The sequence below is a fragment of the Theobroma cacao genome, chromosome 5, assembly GCF_000208745.1.
Source record: "Theobroma cacao cultivar B97-61/B2 chromosome 5, Criollo_cocoa_genome_V2, whole genome shotgun sequence".
Classification (NCBI taxonomy): domain Eukaryota; kingdom Viridiplantae; phylum Streptophyta; class Magnoliopsida; order Malvales; family Malvaceae; genus Theobroma; species Theobroma cacao.
Genome location: NC_030854.1, coordinates 10,827,692 through 10,837,975, shown reverse-complemented (window position 1 = coordinate 10,837,975; position 10,284 = coordinate 10,827,692). Strand labels below are relative to the sequence as shown.

The 10,284-nt window shown below is 32.6% G+C and overlaps 1 long non-coding RNA gene across 1 annotated transcript; it reads left to right on the top strand.

The window, feature by feature from the left end:
- Nucleotides 7,257–9,073, top strand: LOC108662125. Its single transcript, XR_001927906.1, has 3 exons — nucleotides 7,257–7,298; nucleotides 7,938–8,013; nucleotides 8,887–9,073. It is a non-coding gene; the product is annotated as an uncharacterized LOC108662125 (long non-coding RNA).

The following is a 10,284-nucleotide window of genomic DNA, read 5'->3' as shown; positions in this document are numbered from 1 at the left end:
CTACAAGGCAACATCAAATCAAAGCAACATCAACACATAGCAATAACACAAACTGAAGCATCCAACGAAATCCATTCCATACCAACATCAATCAAAAGTCAAATCATATCAGTAATAACACAAGCCAACAATTGAAACTACAATATCATCAAAATCTAAACCAGTAGAATAAGCTTTTGCAAACCCAACAAAGTAGTGCTGAATCAAAGCAACATCAACAAAGAGCAATATATTGTAATGTCAATTTATATTTTATAATGCCTTTGGGAGTGCATACAACCAACTCATGCAATGAAATGACATTTACCTTCAGTTAGAACTTGTGCATTTTAGAGGAGAAAATGATGCTTCAATTTTATGTCTCTCATATATAGGTTGTAATTTAAAGTGGAAATCTAATGAATTTAGTTTTAGTTCCTTCTCTTTCAACCATTATTGCTTGAGAGTCTGACAACCATTCTGTAGAAAAATGATCTTTAACTAGTTTGGCAGAAACTCTTTAACCGATTAAGAAGTATTATTAATTGATTAAAGTTTGAAGTGGTGGAAAACAGAAACTCTTTAATCGGTTAAGCAATCCTGTTAATTGGCAAAAGCTTTGCTGGAGAAAGCAACGGATAAGTGGCAAAATGACATTGATTTATATTTTATTTATTTCTTTGAGGTGAGAAACGCTTGTCTAACTTGTCATTTAGCAAGTACTTTGTTTTTTTTTTTTATAGTTCTTATCATTTTGTAAGGCTATTAAGCTTTTTTTTTCCTTTTTGTCTTTTTCCTGGTTGTTACTAAGCATAAATACTTATACTTTGTCTCTTTGTGCTCAACTGGTTTTTACAATCCCAAGGCCACATCTAAGCTTGGGAATATTTTTTACATATTTGTAGGTGACATATATATTGAAAAAGGAAATGAAAATAATGTGAGCCGATTCCCTAAATTTCTTCTTCTTTTGCTTTGTTTTTCATTCTTCTTCTCTAAAAATTTTCTCTGAGTCTTTTTCTTGTGATATCTCTCAAAATCTCTACATTGTATCAAAGCATTCTTCTTAAAGGACCTGTGATTCGATTTTTTTTACTATGAAACTTGTTTAAATTGTTAGTCCATCTTAGCATCAATGGCAACAAAAAGCTTCACTAATTCAACTCCTTTAATTTTCTCAAGTACGTACTAATTATCAGTCCTAGGTAGTGAAAATGAAAGCCTATTTGAAGGCTTGTGATCTATGGGATGTAGTTGAAGTAGTTGGGGATCCTCCTATGCAAAGGCATGCCAATCCCACATTGGCTCAAATCAAACAACGTAATGAGGAAATTGAAAACCACTACAAGGCATTGTCATGCCCGCACTCTACTATTTCAAAAACCATTTTTGCTAAAATTATGAACTATGATGACCTAAACAAGTTTGGGACAGTTTGAATGAAAAATATCAAGGAAGTGTGTGAACTAGGCAAATGCAAGCATTGAATCTTTCAAGGCAATTTGAAATCTTAAAGATGAAAGAAGAAGAGGGTATCTAAGACTACACAGACAAAGTTATGAAACTGGTGAATCAACTAAGGCTTTTAAGAAAGGAAGTGAGTGAAAAAAGAATTGTTAACAAGAATCTTGTAAGGCTATCAAAGAGATTTGAAGCTAAAATCTCCTTTCTAAAAGATTCAAAGGAACTAACCAGGATTTTTGTGAATGTTATGATTAGTGCACTGCTTGCTCAAGAGCAAAGGAAGGCCCTTAAGTGTGAAGATCTTATAGAAAATGCTTTGGTTGCAAAGACCAAATGCTTAAGGGTCAAGGGTGAAGGCTCAAAGAAGCTTGTTGGCAAAGGTAACAGATTCGATGATGGTAAGCAGAAGGACAAATATCTTTCATGTCCTCATTGCAAAAAGAAGAATCGCACTCCAAATGATTGCTGGAATAGCCCAAACGTGAAGTGTAGGGCTTGTAGCTAGTTAGGTCGTGTGGAAAAAGTGTGCAAAGCTAAGAATTCAAAGGATGAAGGCAAAGCTACTGTAGTTGAAGAAGCTAATGAAGCTGAGGAGGTGCTACTTATGGCTCAGATTGATGCTAAATCAGTAGCTGCCAACACCTGGTTGATTGATAGTGGGTGTTCCAACAATCTTACAAGTAATGAAAGCTTGTTTAGTGAACTTGACAAAAGTTTTAAAGTTAGAGTCAAGATTGGAAAGGTTGTTTTTTATTTAAAACACTTGGTATTGGGACAGTAGCTATTAATACTCCTACTAGTGTTAAGTGTATATCAAGTGTTCATTATGTTCTTAAGGCTGCTCAAAGCCTACTTAATGTAAGGAAGTTAGATAAGAATCATTATGCTTTGCTGTTTAAGGATGAGTGGTGTACCATATATATCCCACTAGTATCAAGTTGTTGACAGTTAAAATGAAAAATAATTGTTATCCATTGGACATGATTAATGTTGAAAATATAGCTTTCTATAGTGAGCATGATACTTTTGATCTTTGGTACAGAAGAATGGATTATGTAAACCGTGACTCACTAGTTAAGATGGCCTCTAATGACTTAGTCGAAGGCTTACCAGGCATAAAGAAACATGAGAAGCTGTGCATAGTATGCAAGTTTGAAAAACAAAGTGCAGAAAGTATTGAATGAGTGATTTTAGAAGACAGAGATCAATTGTAAGGAAATGATGATGATTTAGCACATATTGAAGATGAAAGTCAAACAGTTAGAGGCATAAGGACTCTTAAAGATATCTATAACAAATGTAATATAGATATGACAAATCCAACAATTTTTATTGAAGCTAAGTTTGATGCAAATCAAAGAGTTGAAATGAATGCAGAGTATTTGGTGGAATTAGAGGACTAGATGATGAAAGGTTTTGAGTTGACTGATCTTGGCTTGATGACATACTTTCTTGGAATGGAAGTTCAACATAATTTAGATCAGATTGTTGTACATTAGTCAAAATATGCAAAAGATCTGCTAAAGGGGTTTAAAATGGAGTTTTGTAAGCCTATGCATACTCCATTAACAATTCGTCAAAAGTTTAGGAAGGATGATGATTTGTTGATTACAGGTCTTGATAATAAGTTTTTGGTGGAATTAAAAAACTAGATTAAAAATGAGTTTAAAATGACAGATTTAGAGTAGATCACCTATTTCTTGGGGATGGAATTTGTTCAAGCTACTAACTAGATTTTTGTTCATCAAACCAAATATGCCAAAGACTTGTTGAAAAAGTTCAAGATGGAGCTTTGTAAAGCTATTCCTACTCCATTGTCAATAGGTGACAAGTTATGCAAAAATGGAGCTGCTAAGGCAAATGGATCAGTTTACAAAAGCATAATTGGTTCCTTATTATATCTTTTAGCTACAAGGCCTGATATAATGTTTTCCACAAGTCTGTTATCAAGATTTATGCAAACACCTTTTGAATTGCACTTTAAAGTTGCTAAGAGAATTCTAAGGTATGTTAAAGGCACTTTTAACTTTGGCCTTAGGTATTGCAAGTCAAAAAGTGGTGAGTTGAAAGCACTACAAAAAAATTAACTTTTTTCGATGGAATTTTTCATAGGAAATAGTCAAGTTTCTCTTGGAAATGCTTTTTTCTGATGGATTTTAGGTAAATTTTCCCTGTTGGAAATACCATCTTTGAAATTATTGTTGAAAATACTTTTCATTGGAAATCTGTCAAAAAATTCTGACAAAATTTTTGTTGGAAATATGCATAAATTCGTCAGAAAAGAGCTAAATTTTGATATATTATTTTTCACAAAATCCATTGGAAAACACAAAAATTCTAACGTATTCACTGAGGAATTTTCTATTGGAAGTTTCCAACGGACATCCGACAGAAGTTTTCGTTGGAAATTACCATCGGAATTTTCGTTGGAAATTTCCAACGGATTCTCCTACGAAATTTTCGGTTGGAATTTACTAACAGAATTTTCTGTTGGAAATTTGCAATGGAAATTTTCCTGGAAAAATTTGTTGGTAATTTCCAATGGAATTTTTCATTGGAAACACTATACCAACGGAAAATTCTGTAGGAATCCCCAAAACCGTAAATTTTGTTATTAAAATAATCGTAATTACAAATTAATAAAAATATCCTACGCAACATACAGCTAACATACAATTAAAATACTTAATTCAAAGTTGAGTTGGTAGAATTAAAAATCATTATAAACACACAATATGCAAATATAAAAATAAAGTTAAATGTGCTATTGTATGTCATATTAAAGAAAGTATCTAAGTCAAATTCGGAATATAAGTTATTATCATGAAATGTCACCTTACTTGTCAGAATATGAACTCAAAGTACTCACATGGCCTTTTTTCGAACGCTTCTTCATCATCATTGCTTTCATACTTGCCATAAATTCATTCATAGCTCCAAAATGTTGCATCATTTGCTCACGCATCTAACTCATGTCATTTCATAGATTTTCCATTTTTTCTTCCAACCTAATGTCAAGACCAGTGTAAGGGCTAACTACTAACTCAAATGTTGCTGCATCATTAAGTATAGTTGTAGCAAGCCTTCGAGAACCAAACCCATAAACGTGAGTATGTATAGTCGTCATCCCTCTAATTGCTTCAGTTTAAGCATGCAAATCAAATTCTGGCTATGAGAATGAATCTTCATTGTAGTTTTGTGATAATGTAGCAGTATATGTTTCCTACAAATAAAAAAGTGAGAAAAATATCAAATTTTAGTTGAAGGCATATAATAAGAAAATGTAGGGTTAGAAACCTAGTGTTGCTGCATCGAGAGCAAGGACATCTAATTTTGTCCCCTCATATAAATGTGGGGTTAGAAAAAGCAAAATCAATAAATTCTTGAATTCCATTCATAAATTCATCCCTCATAAAGCCATTAGAAGTTAGTCGTTGATACATCCAAGATCGATCTCTTTCCATTTTGTAGTCTTAATTGTTTTCATAGAAACAATTGCAAATAAAAACCAAAGTTGTGATTAGTGAAAACTTATGAAGAAATCAGCCATGTATTTAACATTAATATATATAATGTTATATACATATATATATCATTGCCTTTTGGATTTGATCTATAAATTAAAAATTAAATTAATACTATTTTCCATGTTGTATTTGGATATGGGTTGCCTTTCAATCTTTCATGACTAAGTCTAGGTAATTTGTAGCGTTGTTACATTATTTTTCTTAATATTTTTAGCAAGGAATTATACAAGTTGGCCAGGTGTAGACTTCATTGAACATACTGTGGTATTTCTAACATAACTCAAGTTACAAAAGTCCAATCAACGTGATTCTTAGACCATTAGAAAGCTAAGAGGAAAAGATACAACTTTTATGTTTATCACTTCACCCATTTTTGATTAGAACATGGTCCAAATTTCGTTAAAATTAGCCTAACCTTAGTCGTTCTACACTAGGCAACTTGAAAGAACAAAGCATGGAAACAGCAAGCACAGTGTTACAGCATCGGGCTCCTAGCGCTATCCCAGTCAAGTTCCTAAGGCAGAATCTAGGGCGCTGCAGTAGTCAAGCTCCCAAGGTGGAAGCTTGGGCGCTACAACACTGAAAGCACAACATTTCAGAGTTGTCTCGATCCCAACAAGCCATAGAGGCACAAGCTTGGGTGCTGCAGCGTTGTCCCGGTCCCATAAGCCATATATGCAGAAGCTTGGGAGCTACAGTGTGTGTTTCCAACGCTACAATGTTGTCTTGGTCCCAACAAGCTATAGAGACAGAAGCTTGGGTGCTACAGCATTGTGCTTCCAATGTTATCCTAGTCCTAGCATGCTCCCTTTTGAACTTAGTTTAAACCACCACAAAAAGAGTTTTAAACTCTCATACATAATCACAATTAATTAATTAATTTAATACTATGTTGATTTGCCAAAAGATAATCATTTTTAACTTGATTATTTCAATATAAACTATTATGATTTTATTGTGAAATTTGGATCACATCTATGAACAATTCAAAACTAGAAGTTAAGCATATATAACGGCTAGTTGAAAGCATATAATAAGAAAATTTATTATGGTTTAATATCAAATTTTAGTATATGTTGTCAATTTTGACAAGTTTGCAAGAAAATTATGCAATTTCAAGTGAATAAAGTCAGAAGGATCATGCAGTTTAGGAAAAGAAAATTAAGGCAATTGGTAATTTTTTGTGAATAAAGAATCACTGTGAAATGCCCCATACTTTGAAACAGTGATTAATAAAGTTGATCGGATACAAATTGAGGTCAATTAAAATATTTAAAAATAAAAAAAATAAAAGGAATAATTTATGATAAAATATTTCGATAAAATATTTCGCACGAGAGTAAATAATAATAAAATAATAATATTTTATTGGAAGAGAATTTGAGAGATAAAAGGGTGATTTGGAGGTCAATTGAGGTATAATAAGGAACTTTGGCAACCAAGGAGACAAGATAAAATTTTTAGAATAGAATAATATTTTATTAATAAAATAATATTAAAATATTAATATTTAACCGGGTGTCGAAATCAGTCATGAAGAAGGATCATATGGTTGATCCAAGTGGGGGAGAAGATGTCAAGCCTGACTCTATAAAATACTTGTAATGACATTCATGTGGTGGATAGCATTTTTGCATGCTAGGAGAGTCTCAAAAAATCGACAAAAGTCGGTATTGTACCTAAAGGTACAACAAAGTTGATTTAAGTCTCGAACTAGATCAAATAGAAAATTTAAGATGAAATTAAGAATATTAAAGTCCCAAAATGGTTTAATATGGTGATTTGGAGTTCGAGGATTAATTTGGAGTCAAATCGAAATTTTCACTATCTAGGGGTAAGATGGTAATTTTGCCACCTAAGGATAAAATTGGAATATTGGAAGAAGTTTTTGATCAAGATTGATCACATTTGACTCATTGGAGTATAATTTGAGGTTGATAAGTGAAAAAAATTGTAATCTCGGTATTTTCGAAGCATAGGGGCAAAATGGTAATTTTGCCACCTCAAAGGCAAAATTGTAATTTTACACACCCGACACTTGTCCAGCACATGGATTTTATCCAATATTATCATGGATAATTGAAGGAATTTAAGTGGTGGAGAGAGAAAGCTTAATAGTTAAGAAATTAAAATTGGACCAATGGGATGGTGACATGTGTCAAGTTAATATCCATTTATTTTTTTAGCTTTAAAATCAGCAAAAATCAGCTTATTTTCTCTTCATGTGGCCGGACATAGCAAGAACAAAGAGAGGAAAAGAAAAACAAGAAACCTAGGTGGGAAAATTAAAGAAAAAGTGTGGGATTTCAAGGAATCAAGCAATCAAAGGTAAAATTTCTTAATTTTGACTTGTGATCTACCTTTCCCATGCTTTTCTCCTTATTTTTCATGGTTAGATTTCATGTTTTCATGGTGAATTCATGGCTGCCCAAATGGGTATGGAGAGAGAATGAAGTTAGATTGATTGGATTTTAAGTTATGTTAGTGTTTTAAGTTAGTTTAGCATATTTAAAAACAAAACAACAAGAAAAGAATTCATTTTCCCCCATTACCATCATTGGCTGAATTTCCTAGGGAGAATATTGTGGCTGAATTTGATGATATTTTATGATATTTTGGTGATATTTGATATTTGGTGAGGCTAGAAATTAAATGGGAAATTTTGGTGCGAAAATACGAATTTTTGCTCAACATATAGACATGTGTAATTATTGACCCGAGACCGATAAATTGAACCTCATTCACTGTCACTGAGGTAATTTAGGTATAATTGGAGTGAAGAAAGTGAGAAGAATTGATTTGGAGTTAAATTGGAGATTTTAGCCGATTAGGTCGAATATCACATTTAAGTGATTAATTAGACATTTTGCATCCCATCGCATGCACTCATTTAGATTTAGAGAGCCTGAAATAGTTTATGATAAATTGACACAATTTATTGAAATTCATGTCACGTATGATGTATAGGTGGTGAGCCCTCTAACAAGGGTAGAGAGATTATGCCCGAAGATCGGGAATAGGAGTATATCGAACTCCTAGTATTGTGAGTAACCTTATCATCATTTTAATTATCTAAAGTATGTTTTAACTCAATTTTGGTGAAATTTTATGAAAATAAGTTAAATGGCAAATTTTAGGTTTTATAAACAAAAAATATGTTTAAATGAAAAGATTTTATAAATTGTCTTGAAACGAAATAACGAATTTGAAAATAGAGTAATTGGAAACCACTAGTATGTTGTAAATTTATGATTGGAAATTGATGACTTATGTTATATTGTTATTGTGTTGGCATGACAGGCTAGGCTGTGTTTTATGAATTATATGAATTGTTTTATTTTACCCTTGTAGGCTGGGTAGTAAAATATTAGCCCTGTCATGCTGTTAAAAAATTTATTGTATAATGGGTTTAGCTTGCTGCAGTAGGCGAATTCAGTGGACCAGCCTATTAGAAGGGCACGGAATCCGTATATATATATATATACCTCGATCGAAGAGGCGCGTAGGGTATCTCTTGAGGTATGGACAGAGTTCACATCACGCCGAACCACCTCGTGATGATGAACTCTGCTAACACCAAGGAATGACTGTGTTTTCTCAAACTAAAAATATGTTTTACGTGTATACGAAATTTTTAACAGCCTTGGCTGGCTTGAGTGTACGTCTCTGATCAAGGTGTTATCGAGTATATTTGATGGCATGAGCCAACTGTTTATGAAAGTCATAAGCCTTAATGAGAAATTAAATGAAATACAACCATTTGCATGGGTTGGGATAAATTTTCAAATTGTGAAATACTTAAAAATGATGGGATATTTTAATTGTCTCACTTTACTCGATTTTAGCTGATTTAAATTATGTTTGTTTACTCACTGGGATTTTATAATCTCACCACCCTCCTTTCCACCCATTTCAGGCTCAGAGTAAACTGTAGATAGCTGATTCCATCGAGGGCTTCTATTGGATTAGCGTCCTCCACACAGTAGGTTCACAGTTTCTTTAATTCTGGTTAATGTGGGCCCACTTGATATTGCAAATGTAATAGTTTATTGTACTACAGTATGAATGAATTTATTTTATTTTTACGTTACAAAAAGTATTTACGCATAACTCCAAAATTACTGTTTATAAGAAAATAAAATATTTTATTGAATATTTTGTTTTATCTTCTTATTGTATTCAAATAATTATAATTCTATTTTAAATAAAGGTTTTAGATGCCTAAACTTATTTTTAATTGTGAATTATGCGATTGGTACTTGTTTACTACATTTTTAACTGGTTTTGAAATTTTTAGTGGAAAATGACCAAAATGCCCCTATGAGACAAAAAAATTTTAATTTATCTGTTTTGAGTTGGAAATAACTCAAAATCCTTTGGAACATAATATTTGGCAACGGTTACTCACCGGGGAAAATGAGAAACTGATATTAAGCCTTGCGGAGTTCTGGTTGGCATTTCGAGAAATGATTGCCTATCGGGGCACCGCGGCGATTGTCACGGGCTCGAGGGGAGTTTCGGGTGGTGACACACTGTCAGTCATTTCTATATATATAAGTTTTATCCTCTATTAAGTCGAAAGTTTCTGGATGCTCTAACCAATTCCAAGATAAATCAGGCTTTGATTAATTGACAAGTTTTACACAAAAATTATATATGTAAAATTTGAAATCAAGAATGAATATGAAATATTGCAAAAAAATTACAAACTAAAGATTCCATTTTCATACTATAATTGTAAAGCCCGACCTTATAAAATACTATTCATGACATACATGTGATGATAGCATGATTGCATGCTAGGAGAGTCTCGAAAAATTTACAAAAGTCGGTATTGTACCTAGAGGTACAACAAAGTTTATTTAATCCTCGAACTAGATCAAATAGAAATTTAAGGTGAGATTAAGAGTTTCACAGTTCATGGATGACTTAATATGGTAATTTGGAGTTTGAGGATCAATTTGGAGTCAAATAGGAATTTTCACTAACTACGGGCAAAATGGTCATTTGCCACCTGAGGACAAAATGGAAATTTTGGAAAAGAATTTTTTGGCCTCATTTGACTTATTGGAGTATAATTTGACTTATTGGAGTATGATTTGAGGTTTAGAAGTGAAAAATTTTAATTTCGGTATAATTTGGAGTATAGGGGTAAAATGGTAATTTTACCACCTCAAGGGCAAAATTGTAATTTTTCACCACCAGGATATTTTTTCCAGCACATGGTCTTCCTTTGTCTTCATCTTTGACCCTTGACTAAACATGTGGTGGAGATAAAATGTTTAAATTTTTAAAATTTTAAAAATGGATCAAT